Genomic DNA, 17117 nt, shown 5'->3' on the forward strand with positions numbered 1-17117 from the left:
TAGTGATTTGGTATGCATTTTTGGCCATATTGTGTCTATTTAGCTTTGGCTACTTTTTAAAAAAGAGAGCCAGAGACAGACAGGAAGAGACGGCAGCACTGACCTCTCCCATAGTGGCCTTTTCCTGATGGGATTACACTTTAAGCTTTCCTCTCTCTCTCTCCTTAGCAGCGGATCGCAACAGTGTATCGCGCCAGCCCAGCCACCTCCCCTCCTGCCCTCTTTCATCGAGGGATTTGCCCTCCATCCCAGTGCTATATATTGGATTTGCTATGGCTGTTTTCCATGGAGCGAGAGAGAAAACGGGGGGAAAAAGTGAGAAATCGTAATTGAATTAGTTTAAAACTGTCGAAGGGTCTATTCATAGATGTGCTGACATCAATCCCGCGGTATAACTACAATGGGATGAGGCCCATCTGAGGAGATGGCTGCAGGTTAAAAGCCTCCCTATTGATTACCTATGGTGATGCTTTGCATGTGTTGTTTTTGAGCTCAGTTGTAATCTAAAGGATGAGGTGTGGGGAGAGAAGGGTTGGGAGAGTTTAAGAAAGGAATGGACTACGTAGGTTGACGTCAGGATAGAGAGCCATTACATGGTCAAACATGAAATCAGCTCGGTGCAATGGGCTCTAGATCAGAGGGATCAAGACATTGTTCTCTGATGACTTCACAATGAACCACACATCATCCAGCACATGTATACTGTAGCCACGAAAATTATTTGGACACTCGAGTCACACTTAAAAAGTCTAAATGTTTATTGCATAAGAAACAAAATGGCAAAGCAAGGTGCATCTGAAAACAAGATACACTAGTCCTTTTCTCAGAACAATCTTCCCTTTTCTGAAACATTTTTGCAATGACTTTAATAAACTGATCCCAAGTTCCATTTTGGTAGATATATGAAGGTGTTCTTGCAGAGTAACCACAGGTGTAGTTAATCACTTTAACTAGACATTTTCCACTAAGTTTAACAACCAGAAAGTGTCCAAATGCATTTTTGTCTTCATTTTGAGCAATATGTTGTTTTAGTATTTTCTGAACAAACTTCTTTTTGCTAAATGTTTGCTTACAAATGTGCTTGTTCATTCTTTCTTTAAAATGAATGCAGCTTGGATTGATATTTTGTTATCTAATGCAATGACATTAAAGTTGACTTCAGTTAAGTGACTTCATTGTCCCAAAAACTTTTTGGGGCCACTGTATTTCTTTTTAGAAATTTAATGATTTATTTTCATACCGTTTTTAGTTGTGAAACATTTTGTCTTGACTAATGGATCAGATGTGCGCATTGTAATAGAGAGGAAGAGACGAGATGGGCTTTTCCTCTCTACCAGCTTGTCCAGCAGGTAAGAGCTCTCTCACACACACCAACAAACATATCTGACATACTGAACTCTCCATCACTCATAACAAAAATCCAGAGAATTAATATTGCAGATCTCTTACGTCAATATAAATTCAAGTGTTGTTATTCACTGACTACGTGAAGTATAGGAAAGTATGGAAAGTGTGTTTGAGTAAAGTGGCATTTATGACACTTGAGTTTGGGACATAATAGTATCAGTAAGTAGGCAATATGAGGTTGAAAGGCTTCGTGTCACTCCCCGAACCCGGTTGGCCCGAAAAAGAGGTATTTGCGAGTGCTCGAATCGTTACACGCTAAGACGTATACAGGCAGAGTGATGATGAGCCTCTCTCCATGATTGAATGCCTTCCTCTAGAAAACTCTAACATACACACATTAACACCCCTCTCTCACATTTGCCAAAACACGGCTCATCCACTGTGCACACCATCATTTACACCTAAAAAGTCATTTTGGCACTCAGTGATCTAACCACTCTCTCTCTCTCCTCTCCTCTCCATTGCTCTGCACTCTTCCCCCTCCCTGTGTATTTACACTGGGCTGATGAAGTGAAAGAGTAAACGTATAATTAGCCTGCATTACTTTGATTGTTTTCTTTAGAGATTAGGCTTCCTGTCAGTGTGCGCGGTTTGAGTGGGGTGAAGGTCGCGCGTGATTGGTTGAGGGAGGGTGGCAGGGAGAGATTGGCTTTCTCAAGTCAGTGAATAAGCGGTGTGGACCCCCATTGAGAGAGGAGATTGTATTTCCACAAGACATAATTTTTGTTTACTGACTGTTAATAATGGCTAATTAATAACCAGATTTGTTTGGCTGAAACGCAGCCCTAGCACTTAAAGAAAAGAGAGAAGACGACTGCTGGCAGACAACAGAGCAAATGGAAAAAAAGTGTCAGGTGTGTGACATTTCTGAACCCCACTCTGAACCAAGGATGTAACCAAATATTCAGTATTGGGGATGACCAGTTGCCTATGGAATAGCACCTGTTGGTCAGTCATTAATCGGGGGGGGGGGGGGTCCTTGTTTGTAGTGTGCAGACGCTTTGACGAACATCATGTTTGCTAATGATCGGCAGCAGATGCCTTATGTCTGGGAGTGACAGCATATCAGACAGTTCTGGGAGGTAATAATAGCCAATCATTTTGATGAAAGGCTTTGGCTCCAGCATTTCAGAATGACCAAAGCAACCTTTGAGAAACTATGCGATAATATTGGTCTGCTGGTTGGTCCTGTTATGAGTGAATTATTCAGTCATCAGACTTGTCAAGACAAAAGTCTCATGACTTTTTGAAAAGTAGCATAAAAATATGTGGATGGAAACTCAGTTAGTGTCTATGGCAGAGATGCCCAAACTAAGGCCCACGGGCCAACTATGACCTTTGATTTGGCCCACCTTGAAGTATATGACAAGAGTGAAAAAAAACAAAAAATGCTATGTGTGCAGCTTTTCATTGCATTAATTTGGCAGATTACATTTGGCATAATGTTTTTTTAAATTTTTTTTTTTAATGAAATTATAAAGGAGGGGAACCAGGGCAAATGTAATATTGTAATATGAAACAGTTTGCAGAGCCTGAAATTCGGCACGGGATTGCGCCTATTGCATAAAATTGTAATAATTCCTGCAATTTCCACGTTCAGAATGTGGGAAATTCCCACACACTTTTATTCACTTTACAGTGCAGCTGCAAATTAGTCTCTATATTAGTAAACTAGTAGATAAAGATGAACAAATCAATAAACTTGTTTTTGTATCAAACTGTAATTCCAAAATGTGCACGAGTAAATCTGCTCTGTCTCTCACTTTCTCTCTCATGCAGTTGCCAGCAGTGTCAGAAGTGTAAGCGCGCGCAGTGAGGAATTTCTTTGTTTGAATAGAATCATAATTTACGGACCTCCAGTGGATCGCCCTCCCAGCCACTCCCCACTCAATCTCTCATATTTTTTTGGGACTTTTCTAAACCTGTTAATTTGACATGCAAATGGTATTATACCACGTCTCCGTAAGCCAGCGATGCGATAAAACTATATCTTTCCTGTTTATAATCAACAAAACTGTTAACATTGCAAGTGCGTGATGGCAAATGCCTTTCATATCTTGGCGCTCCCTCAAAAATACTTTGTGCAATGTACCAGCTGCATGATGAAGAGAGACACTTAAACACCTGTTACATCTCTCATCTCCATTTCTAGTTCCATCCAGGGTCGGAAATTAATGGAGACTCTGGGCTAAAAAAATCCCCCTGCAATCCTATATAGTTCCAAATTAATATATTCATCGTGTTCTTCATTTGAATTTTTGCTAAACATTATTTGTTTCATGCCGTCTGTTGTGCAGATGGTGCCGAGTCAGTGGTGGATGCTCGCGCCATAAACGCGCACAGACGGTAACTCCGCTTCTCACGCTTTGCATCAGATCATTTAAATAAAACGTTATTAATCATACAATACTAATTTCTGGTCGATGATGATTATGGTCCTGCTTGGGACACTTCATTTTAATTGAAATTGTAGTGGTCTAGGATGTACAAAAAAGTGTGTAACAGGGTTTGTGACACATCTCCTGAGTGCTATCATCTTGATTCTTCATAAACACATAGACACCATCACTGTTCTGTCCTATTTTAGGGTGGTGAGATGGGACAATGAGGCTGATGTGTCTGCTCTGGAGGGTCACTTTGCGTGGTGATGTGTGCTGACTGGTAGGTTGACCCTTTTGCTGAACTGTCAACTCTTCAGAGATCTATTGTCGGCTGGTATACCGTCACCTGAGCATGACATCCATACAGTCCTAACAGTATTGTGCATGGCACCTCCAAAACAGATCTTTCAGACCTTTAAATAAGAGTCAATAAGAATGTGCACCTTGTTGTCCCAGTGATGTGGCATTAATATTACTGCGGCTGTAACGCTTATCAGATGGCAGCCATCAGCCCGAGAATGGCACTGAATTATTTCCCTCCACCAGCTCCACCAGGCATTTCCATTTTTCAGAGATTGTTCTTTTTCATGCTTGGCATCCCAGCAAATGGATGTCTTAGGCAAATTGCAAATAATTATGCCTGTGCAAAGAGAGAGGGAGAGAAAGAGAGAGAGAGAGATTGCAAAGCAGTCCAAACATTTAAATTAGCCAGGTTCTGAACATGTGGAACCATTTTTATTTTTTTTTTCTTCATCTTCTTTTTCTTCTTTTGTGTGTCTGTGTATGCATTGTTGTGTGTGCATTACACTAGCCTTTTACGCTCATTTGGAGGTACATTTACTACTGGTACATTCAAACTCCATTATGTAATGCAAAAGAATGTAATGTTACTCCAAATAGCACTGTCATGTTTTGGAAATGCAACTCAGAAAGGCATCCTGTGTTCAATGATAATCAGTTTTCAAAAGTCTGAAATAGTCTCTATTTAGTTTATTTGCATGTTAATGCATAACATAATACATGTTAGATTGCACACGTCTAGTAATTTCTTTAGAGTGTTTTAGGTATTTATAGTAAATCTGCAAGTTGAATGCTCACAAAATGGCCAATGGATTTGAGATATATCACGTTAATCTTATCTGTCAGCTATGTAGAAGGGTTATCTGATTCTTTCTAAAGATCCCTAGTTATAATAACCCTAATTTTTACTTTAATCATATGCATTTCCTAATCATATGCATTTCTCCAAATCAAACTTGTTCTGAAATCTATTATAGCTTATTACAATATTATTACAATGTTGTAAACATATCCCAAGCACCGCTCTAAACAGGATGAACTTTGGCATTCTCTCTATCTAGCACAAAGTATTGAGGCTGATGGGGGTGGGGTATAATGATACCTGTGTGTTCTCTGGCGATGATCATGAAAGCCTGGTACAGCCTACTCTTATTCTAATATCAGACAAATGGCAGCTAATACGCAGGTAAAATGTGCAGCAGAGGGCCAGCTTGAGATTGATTTGTGTGTAGTAAGTAGATACTGTGTGTGTGCGTCTGTGTGAGAAAGAGTGTAAGAACGTAAATGAGGATGAATCATGCCACGTTGGCTGTCCCCCTGTTGCTTGTGCTGGCAACTCATCTGTAATTGCCGTTGTCAGGAGAGTGATTGCTCGGCGATTAACGAACATAGCTATGCTGACGATCACCTGCGAAAAGGTCAACAGCCACACTTCTGCTCCAAATAATTATCTTCAAGAAAGGCAGGACATAATGTGGCGATGCTTACTCTAGGAGAAGGGAGAGCAAAAGAGACATAGCCTCGACTATAATAGCAAAAGGTTTTTCCAAAAGACAGCCGTTTCTTTTACCTTCTCTTTGTCTTCACAAGATTATTCTTTGCTACAATGAGGACTATGTTTTGGAGCTTTGCTTAAAGTTGGCAAAAGCATGAAATTAGCACCCAAGGCCCACAGCTCTTTACTTGACTTTTGTCATTTAAAGAAACACTTTCTTGCTATTGAGTAGACTAAAATGCTGCATCAGTCCGAAGTTGAGAAGCTTAAAGTTTTCATGTATTAATCAACATTGCAGTTAGCAAACATATCAGTCTGAGCCAATAGAGTGCAACAGTGCCCACCCACTTTTTTAGCCGCCTTGGTTCCAGAAGTGCTTTGTCCAAAGGGATTCCATAACCAACCATCTCCGAGGTGAATCACAACATTACAGACTTTGATTTGTAGCGAACATATTGCATAACAGACAAAAAGACACAGGTGCAAGACTGTGTACTTAATGTCTTTCATTAAGGAATGAACTATGAAGCATTGAGAATAATGTAATCAAATAAAAAAGATTGGGAAAAAACAGAAAGTTGTTGAATATAAGTATATAAACTATACATTTTTAGTTTATTGCAAAATGTTCAGATATATGCAAATAGTTAAGTAGTTTGAGAGTGTAAGAAGACTGATTGGTGGATCTTTCTCAGCAGGATCATGGGAAATGTAGTTGTTCACCTCAAAACCCACTATTAATACTAATTTTTAAAAATTACATTTAAAATAACACGGACTGATCTAGTCAACAGGAGAATCTACCATTGATTAACAACCTCAGTGCTCACGGTGGGTCTGTCTTGAAATATTTACAAGTTATTGTTAAAAATAAATGTCCCCATTTGTATAAAATGAATAAGATTTTTACTTCCAGAACCAGACTATTGCGCTCTTTAAATACAATCCTTGACAGCCAAGATGGCCATATGCATAAATGAAGAAAACATAAACCTTAAAGAAAAGTCGTAAGCTCACTAAGTAAACATTTGACAGGGTTTTATCATCCCAAAGGCTTTTAGGCTACAACTGTGATTTTCCCACCGTAACACCAAAGATAACAAGGACCAAGATAAGTAACATTTCTGTCAAAAAGAATGTTTGAACCCCATCTATGAAACACATTTCCCTACATAAAAGCTGCACTAAACAATTTTCCCCATATGCATATCAGCCAGCGCATCATAAAGTCCAGCTTAATTTTGCAATTTGGTATTGAAATTAGACTTAATGTAGACTTTTAAACACATTCATATAATATCTTTTACTTTATATTCATATTAACTATGACAACTACTGACCTGTTAAGTATTATACAGTATAATGTTATCAACATTGTATAATGGATGTTATGAAATGTTATGAAAGCTATTATGAAGTGTTGCCTATATCTGCTCATCTGTACGTCTATAGTCACAACATTTAAACATGCACAAAGGGAGCCCATTTTAAAGTGCTATATAATGGCACACTGGAAAAACATGCCGCATCCCATCACTTAGATCCTTAGTTTGAATCGCAACAACACGAGGCCAGGGTCAAGAATCTGAAGAAGCAGTCAGCCGTGTACCATGATAAGTGAATCAGTCATCAGTATCCTCCACTTGATCCCTCTGGCAGTTCCCATGGTGATGGGTGCCTGTGAGTTGAGTGCTTTTCTTCATGTGCTTTGGAAGATGCTTATGCTAGTTTGCAACTTTTGACCATGAACTCTGCTATCTCATGGACCTGTTACTATACAGATAGTAGTAGTAAGTGAAGGTTGATGTCTTACTGTTATATACTGTTATTACTGTTATACAAATGACTAAAGTAAGCACAATAAAAAAAATAGCCCTTTTATATTAAAAGAACGTCCTGTGTAAATATCAATCTTTGCTATCTATACGCTATGCATATGTTGTTGTGATGTTCATGACAAAGCTACACTGATAGTGACAAACATGTAGTTAAAATACAGCATAGTATAGACAAAATTAACCAACCTCCTCTGCCACAGTTTTGAATACCTGTATTGGCAAGTAATCCTGAAGTTACTAATTTTAATCTGCTTTAATGCAAATAAAAAGTTTTCAAATGTTTAGATAGTAAAGGTTCCTGGTACAGTGGTTACAATGATTAGGAGAATGAAATATAATATACACTTACCTGAATGTCAGGTCTTGCATAAAGATTTTTCATTCTTGCCAGAAATTGCAAACTGACATGTAGCTCAATATGTGTTTGACAGCCTGTTGAATCTCATGGAATTTTAGTGTGAAAGTAATTAATTCTGTTCTGGATTTGTCCTGATTTGTTGCATTATCTCTTTGATGCATGAAAAATAAAACATTAAAATATAACAAAAGATATTGTATTCTATTACTTTCTAATTGTCTTGATATTTATATGATATTGATATACGTGCCGGATCTTTAAAGACCCAAATATGTAAGAGTGTTTGGTGAAAGTCCCATGCATTTAAAGGTTAAACAGGTGTCTAGTAAATTCAACATGCTTGATAACAAAAGAACATGGCAGCATCACTTTAAAAGTTTATAGTAAACTTTGTAGCGTGATATAAACATTTTCAAATTTTGACAGAATTAATTACTTTCACACTAAAATTCCATGAGATTCAACAGGCTGTCAAACACATATTGAGCTACAAATATCACATAAGCCACACAAAAGTATTGTGTGTGTGTGTGTGTGTGTGTGTGTATTTTATTGAGTCTAAATAGATGCACAACTTACATAATTTCAGTAGTACACCCAAATGACAATAGTCATATCATACTGTTCATGTGTTGTACTTGCTATAGTTTACTTCGATGTTGTTTCTTCATCCAATAGCGATGTCAAATTGAATCAATCACTGAAACCTCCGTACCACCTTGAGTAAGAAATAGCTTGTATAAGATGTCTGTGTACACAAATATGGGATACTGATCATTCACCATTGTTGCACAGAAAATCAATGTGATATAATATTTATTTGTATTAAGATATTACTAATTTCTCTTGTAATAAACAAAGAAATGGATATCCTGTGATAGTAAATTGATATAGATATGAAATAAATAAAAGTAAAAAAAAAAAAATTAAACAACACTATTATTTACCTAGGGTCTCTAATGACCCTATACACTTACTTAAGCCATTATACATTTTTTTTGTTGTTGTTGTTTTTTTGGGTGTTACACCATTTATAAGAGAAAGATTGAGGAATACTAAAGAAGTGTGGGCATAACTCCAAAAAATGGATGAGGTACAGGGTGTGGAATGAGGTCCCGGGTCACTAAGGACTCAAGGTATGTGTTTAAGGGTCAATAATGTATGTGTGTGGAGATAAGGAAACTTTATTGATACAAGAATGAAACAGCAAATGATATCCTGAAGAAGACAAGTTTGGTGACCTTCCCTCAGTTGCTATTGAGAGCACGTCACTAATGGCACTTTTCCACTGCACGTTACAGTTCGACTCGACTCGACTCTGCTTGCTTTACTTTTCTGAGCTTGCTTTTCCACTGCAGTTTAGTGCATCCTCAACGTGGGTGGGATTATAGGCTGATCGTCATAATTGTGCTGCCTCTACTGCTGTGACATCATCTTAAACGCGACATAAATATTACTGACCATAAACAATAACACGACCACTAGCTGTTAGCTACTAGCTCATTGTGCTGCATAAAGCAGTTGTTGCATGGTGATTTTACACAAGTGTAACAGTTAAATTGGCCTGGTTGTTTTAGAAGCAAGCTGTCCAGTAGCTGGTCAACAAAATAAAGTGAAGCTTTCTAGCAGAATATAGAGTTAATATAACAAAACATACCATCCTCCATCGTGGACTCCAACAACGCCATGGCCGAGTCCAGGGCACTCTCCCTCTCATTGCTCGCTGGGATATTGCTATAGATAGCGTCCATTTGGTCGAACACTTTCTTCTGTTTGAACCACTCTGGCTGTTGTGGTCCTTGATGGTTCTGTAGTCACTTTTAAGTTTTTTTAACTTTTCCCTACACTGTTGGTATGTTCGGTGGTAGACGTGTGCGGCCAACAGCTGAGACACTTCCTGAAAGACTTTTTCGTTTTGCGTCGTTTCATTCGTTGCTAACGAGAGGAACGTCTGCACCTCGTTTATTGACCACAGTGTGGTTTTGCGCACAGCCATTTCTTTTCACAATTCAAAAGTCGCCTGAACAAATGATACTGCTATCGCTTTTGCTAACTTTAAAACAAGCGGGTTGATGTACCGTGTCACAAATCCAGTGACGCTGTTAGTGACGATTCTCTCTGACCAGTCAGTGATCTGCAGGGTTTTGACATCACATTTAGTATCCATAGCTCGCTTGGAACTAGACTGAGGTGGTACTAAAAAAAGTACCAGGTACCAGGTACAATCCACAGTGGAAAACCCCCAAAAAGCAAGCAGAGTCGAGTCGAGCTGTACCGTGCAGTGGAAAAGCCCCATTAGTGATCAGTCTGGTTTATGCTTGGATCATGGCATTTTAAACACACACATAGAACATTGAAGGGCTCTACTATGCAAACACACCAACAGTGATTAGTAGTGCAACTTGGGCAGTCTGAGGCAGCTGTTTCGCAATTCCTGCAGTGATCTTATTGTGTTCACTGCTGTTGTGATTGACTAGCTGGGAGAGAGCTTGGCATCTCTGCCTCGCCTAAGCTTCCTGTGTGTGTGGACTCCAAGATAAAGCCCTCAGTGAACATTTGTTTGCATGTGTTTATTTGTTCCGCTTATAAGAAGTTACTGTGTTATGTAGCTTGTTTCTCTTTGTAACATGTTCTCTTATTTAGTTCATCCCTGCTTGAGCTTTCCAGTGCCAGCTCATTTAGGTGTTTGTTTGTACAATATCTGTTACCAAAGTGAGAGATAGTGAGGGAAAGCTGCATCTATTTACATCTGTGTATTTGTAATTATTTTGTCAAAGCAACAACACTGTATACAGTCCAGTTTCTCTTTTAGCATATAAAGTCAGTGTTGGGGAGTAACAGAATATACAGGTGCATCTCAATAAATTAGAATGTCGTGGAAAAGTTCATTTATTTCAGTAATTCAACTCAAATTGTGAAACTCGTGTATTAAATAAATTCAGTGCACACAGACTGAAGTAGTTTAAGTCTTTGGTTCTTTTAATTGTGATGATTTTGGCTCACATTTAACAAAAACCCACCAATTCACTATCTCAACAAATTAGAATATGGTGACATGCCAATCAGCTAATCAACTCAAAACACCTGCAAAGGTTTCCTGGGCCTTCAAAATGGTCTCTCAGTTTGGTTCACTAGGCTACACAATCATGGGGAAGACTGCTGATTTGACAGTTGTCCAGAAGACAATCATTGACACCCTTCACAAGGAGGGTAAGCCACAAACATTCATTGCCAAAGAAGCTGGCTGTTCACAGAGTGCTGTATCCAAGCATGTTAACAGAAAGTTGAGTGGAAGGAAAAAGTGTGGAAGAAAAAGATGTACAACCAACCGAGAGAACCACAGCCTTACGACTGTCAAGCAAAATCGATTCAAGAATTTGGGTGAACTTCACAAGGAATGGACTGAGGCTGGGGTCAAGGCATCAAGAGCCACCACACACAGACGTGTCAAGGAATTTGGCTACAGTTGTCGTATTCCTCTTGTTAAGCCACTCCTGAACCACAGACAACGTCAGAGGCGTCTTACCTGGGCTAAGGAGAAGAAGAACTGGACTGTTGCCCAGTGGTCCAAAGTCCTCTTTTCAGATGAGAGCAAGTTTTGTATTTCATTTGGAAACCAAGGTCCTAGAGTCTGGAGGAAGGGTGGAGAAGCTCATAGCCCAAGTTGCTTGAAGTCCAGTGTTAAGTTTCCACAGTCTGTGATGATTTGGGGTGCAATGTCATCTGCTGGTTTTGGTCCATTGTGTTTTTTGAAAACCAAAGTCACTGCACCCGTTTACCAAGCAATTTTGGAGCACTTCATGCTTCCTTCTGCTGACCAGCTTTTTAAAGATGCTGATTTCATTTTCCAGCAGGATTTGGCACCTGCCCACACTGCCAAAAGCACCAAAAGTTGGTTAAATGACCATGGTGTTGGTGTGCTTGACTGGCCAGCAAACTCACCAGACCTGAACCCCATAGAGAATCTATGGGGTATTGTCAAGAGGAAAATGAGAAACAAGAGACCAAAAAATGCAGATGAGCTGAAGGCCACTGTCAAAGAAACCTGGGCTTCCATACCACCTCAGCAGTGCCACAAACTGATCACCTCCATGCCACGCCGAATTGAGGCAGTAATTAAAGCAAAAGGAGCTCCTACCAAGTATTGAGTACATATACAGTAAATGAACATACTTTCCAGAAGGCCAACAATTCACTAAAAATGTTTTTTTTATTGGTCTTATGATGTATTCTAATTTTTTGAGATAGTGAATTGGTGGGTTTCGTTAAATGTGAGCCAAAATCATCACAATTAAAAGAACCAAAGACTTAAACTACTTCAGTCTGTGTGCATTGAATTTATTTAATACACAAGTTTCACAATTTGAGTTGAATTACTGAAATAAATGAACTTTTCCACGACATTCTAATTTATTGAGATGCACCTGTATGTAACGGGAATACGTATTTAAAATACAAAATATAAGTAACTGTATTCCACTACAGTTACAATTTAAATAATTGGTAATTAGAATACAGTTACATTCAAAAAGTATTTTGATTACTGAAGAGATTACTTTGCATTTTAATGCCATTTGTTTCATTTAATATTTAGTCCTTTCAGATGGAAAACATTTATACATATAAATGATGCGATCCAAAGTTCATTTGAACAGCAGTGAAACACTTTCTTATGATGTGTTACATTCATACGAGCAGACAGAGAAGTATGTTTGAAGGAAATTTGGAGCAGAAGAAATAGAAATAAAACTTGTGTAAATTGTCAGCTTTACGCTAAGCTAAAATGCTATTTCTAACCATTTTATATGCACGTTACCAGGCACGATCATATTTCTTTATCAAGAAAATTCACGTTAGATCATAATTTCTTTTTTTCTAGTAAGACCTTTGATCTTAGGGCAAAAATTGTATTCTTGATAATTTTTGTATCGTTTTCCTGTAAAAATATCTAAAAGTCCTTAAAACAATATCAATTTGATTTATCGTGTTTTAGAAACAACACTGCATAATATATTTAGGTTTTTCAGAGAATTTATTTTTAAAACGTGTATTTTTTCTTACTGTACTGGCTTTTTGAGTTTTTATAGTCAAAACAAGTGAAAAAAATCTACCAGTGCTGATGAAGTAACCCAGAGTATTTAGAATACATTACTGACCTTGAGTAATCTAACGGAATACGTTACAAATTACATTTTGCAGCATGTATTCTGTAATCTGAAGTGGAATACATTTCAAAAGTAACCCTCACAACCCTGTCTACAGTATGCTATTTTATATCACAGTGCTTTGCCTTACTAGTATCATTTAGCCCTTTTAACAGTAATAATAGTAAGGAGAAAGAGTGAAAAAAAAAAAAAAAACATACACATATAGTTTATACATTATAAAAAGTGCAAAAAAAAAATAGATTTAAAATTAGGACTGGTCAGTTGTTTATCTAATAGCACTGATAAATGGTCAAATTTACTAGTATAGATGTAGGCCTAGTTTACATAAATTGGCCACATAATTCAAAGCATTCCAGTGTTGATTCTTGTGCTTCTGTGTTATTTCCTTCATAAAAGTGTGTGTGTGTGTGTGCGTGCATGTGTGTGTGTGTGTTACAAGGTTTTTTGTCCTCAAAATCTAGAAAGCCTCACATGACTATCAGGCAGCTGAATTAGTGAATCCACAATAAAACAACAAAGCAATTTGAAGATCTACAGGAATATACTATATATATATATATATATATATATATATATATATATATATATATATATATATATATATATATATATATATATATATATATAATATCATCAATAATGTCAGTCATCTCAGCGTAAGCTCCTAAACGAAACCTTCTAATTTTTAGGAATCATTTACCTAATGCCTTCCGAATCCTTGTGGTTTCATTGTAGGGATGAAGTTAATGCACATTGGATTAGGTCAGATTAAGTATTAAAATCTAGTCAGAGTAGCAATCCATCCATATTTTAATCTTACTACGGCCACCTTCAGATTAATACTCAGAAATATTTAAAAGAAAGACACTCTCTCAAATTGTTCCAAAAGCTTTGACCTCTGGTCTTTTTTGTGCTTTAGGGATGCAGGGCTTGGTTGACAGTGTTTGTGTTTAGAGTTATGTACTTCTGTTAAATAATACCCTTTTCTACTTATAGAACTGTAAATGTACTGTTCACTCAGGCCAGGCAAGAGAGAGGGATTTGAATGTTAGTTAGCCTCTGATGAGGATGATGTCAACAATACCCTTGAATACTAACACTCTTAAATCTAATGCTGTACATGTGTCTAAATACATTTCTGAAAAACTTTAGTAGAATGAATTTGTGTAAATCATTCATAAATCTTTTCATACGTAAATTGTCTCATTGAAGTGTATGGCACTATACAGGTGCATCTCAATAAATTAGAATGTCGTGGAAAAGTTCATTTATTTCAGTAATTCAACTCAAATTGTGAAACTTGTGTATTAAATAAATTCAATGCACACAGACTGAAGTAGTTTAAGTCTTTGGTTCTTTTAATTGTGATGATTTTGGCTCACATTTAACGAAACCCACCAATTCACTATCTCAAAAAATTAGAATACATCATAAGACCAATAAAAAAAACATTTTTAGTGAATTGTTGGCCTTCTGGAAAGTATGTTCATTTACTGTATATGTACTCAATACTTGGTAGGAGCTCCTTTTGCTTTAATTACTGCCTCAATTCGGCGTGGCATGGAGGTGATCAGTTTGTGGCACTGCTGAGGTGGTATGGAAGCCCAGGTTTCTTTGACAGTGGCCTTCAGCTCATCTGCATTTTTTGGTCTCTTGTTTCTCATTTTCCTCTTGACAATACCCCATAGATTCTCTATGGGGTTCAGGTCTGGTGAGTTTGCTGGCCAGTCAAGCACACCAACACCATGGTCATTTAACCAACTTTTGGTGCTTTTGGCAGTGTGGGCAGGTGCCAAATCCTGCTGGAAAATGAAATCAGCATCTTTAAAAAGCTGGTCAGCAGAAGGAAGCATGAAGTGCTCCAAAATTGCTTGGTAAACGGGTGCAGTGACTTTGGTTTTCAAAAAACACAATGGACCAAAACCAGCAGATGACATTGCACCCCAAATCATCACAGACTGTGGAAACTTAACACTGGACTTCAAGCAACTTGGGCTATGAGCTTCTCCACCCTTCCTCCAGACTCTAGGACCTTGGTTTCCAAATGAAATACAAAACTTGCTCTCATCTGAAAAGAGGACTTTGGACCACTGGGCAACAGTCCAGTTCTTCTTCTCCTTAGCCCAGGTAAGACGCCTCTGACGTTGTCTGTGGTTCAGGAGTGGCTTAACAAGAGGAATACGACAACTGTAGCCAAATTCCTTGACACGTCTGTGTGTGGTGGCTCTTGATGCCTTGACCCCAGCCTCAGTCCATTCCTTGTGAAGTTCACCCAAATTCTTGAATCGATTTTGCTTGACAGTCGTAAGGCTGTGGTTCTCTCGGTTGGTTGTACATCTTTTTCTTCCACACTTTTTCCTTCCACTCAACTTTCTGTTAACATGCTTGGATACAGCACTCTGTGAACAGCCAGCTTCTTTGGCAATGAATGTTTGTGGCTTACCCTCCTTGTGAAGGGTGTCAATGATTGTCTTCTGGACAACTGTCAAATCAGCAGTCTTCCCCATGATTGTGTAGCCTAGTGAACCAAACTGAGAGACCATTTTGAAGGCCCAGGAAACCTTTGCAGGTGTTTTGAGTTGATTAGCTGATTGGCATGTCACCATATTCTAATTTGTTGAGATAGTGAATTGGTGGGTTTTTGTTAAATGTGAGCCAAAATCATCACAATTAAAAGAACCAAAGACTTAAACTACTTCAGTCTGTGTGCACTGAATTTATTTAATACACGAGTTTCACAATTTGAGTTGAATTACTGAAATAAATGAACTTTTCCACGACATTCTAATTTATTGAGATGCACCTGTATGTAGGATTTTTTTTTTTTTTTTTTTTTAAACAACCCAATTTTTTTCATGAATAAGGCCCGAAAGCTCTAAATTACTGCATGTGCGTTAGCTTGTTAATGCACAGAAAATACTGTCTATTAAAAGAAAAGAAAGAAAGGCAAATTTTATGTCACTGACAGTTTGAAATAAGGAAGTAAAGGATGGAGTACCATTGGGAAAGTGTGTGGGGGGGTTGTTTGACGTAACCCATCAAGGTCAACATAGCCAGCTGAACATTCCTTGCACTCTTACCCCTAAACTCACCCTCTATTGTCCAGGGCTGACCTACTCCACCCAAAACACAGGGTCAAAAGTTGAACTGCTAATGAAACACTACGAGCCGTCAAGCTTGTGACCGCTGGAAGTGGCCATTGACATCATACCAGTACGGTTTAATCAACATATCTTTGACCTTTGACCTCTTGCAAAGAAGAGCAGTGTTTTTTAGTAGGGTGAGTGGTGATAGGAATGTTTTGCTATTAAAAAGTTCATACTAAGCTCAGTCCATACACCGAAAAGTAAAATATCTTAAGCACCCAGTGCAAAGCTTGCAGGACTATGAACATAAAAGCGTTTTTTTTTTTTTTATGTTTATAACTATGTTAACAATCATAAATTATGGAGACCAGGGGCAATAGGAACACATTTTACTTTTCTTTTTTTTTATTAATTCCTTAAATAATTCACAAACTGCTACAAATTAACCTGCCATCCATTGGCATAAGAAACATGTACAGTACTCATGTTTTCGGCAGTTGTGAAGAATGTTGTATATATGTGAGGGTATTTTCAAAAATAATGCCATGAATGGTTTGCATTTTTTAATTAGTGCATAATATACACTACCGGTCAAAAGTTTTGAAACACTTGACTGAAATGTTTCTCATGATCTTAAAAATCTTTTGATCTGAAGGCGTATGCTTAAATGTTTGAGTTTAAATTAGTTTTGTTGACAAAAATATAATTGTGCCATCATATTAATTTATTTCATTATAAAACTAAAATTTAATTAAAAAAAAAGTTTTTGAAATTGATGACTTGGACCAAAATAATAAAGAAAAGCAGCCAATAAGTGCCCAACATAGATGGGAACTCCTTCAATACTGTTTAAAAATCATCCCAGGGCGATACCTCAAGAAGCTGGTTGAGAAAATGTCAAGAGTACATGTCTGCAAATTCTAGGCAAAGGGTGACTACTTTGAAGATGCTAAAATATAACACAGTTTTGATTTATTTTGGATTTTGTTTAGTCACAACATAATTCCCAAAATTACATTTATGTTATTCCATAGTTTTGACTTTACTATTATTCTAAAATGTAAAAAAAAAAAAAAAAAAAAAA

At 37.6% G+C, this 17117-nt stretch overlaps 1 pseudogene; it reads left to right on the forward strand.

Moving 5' to 3' along the window:
• The window catches only part of LOC127413665 (calmodulin-lysine N-methyltransferase-like), a 168512-nt pseudogene that overhangs the window by 131676 nt on the left and 19719 nt on the right, over nt 1–17117 (forward strand).

This window comes from Myxocyprinus asiaticus, chromosome 23 (genome assembly GCF_019703515.2).
Source record: "Myxocyprinus asiaticus isolate MX2 ecotype Aquarium Trade chromosome 23, UBuf_Myxa_2, whole genome shotgun sequence".
Taxonomy (NCBI): Eukaryota; Metazoa; Chordata; class Actinopteri; order Cypriniformes; family Catostomidae; genus Myxocyprinus; species Myxocyprinus asiaticus.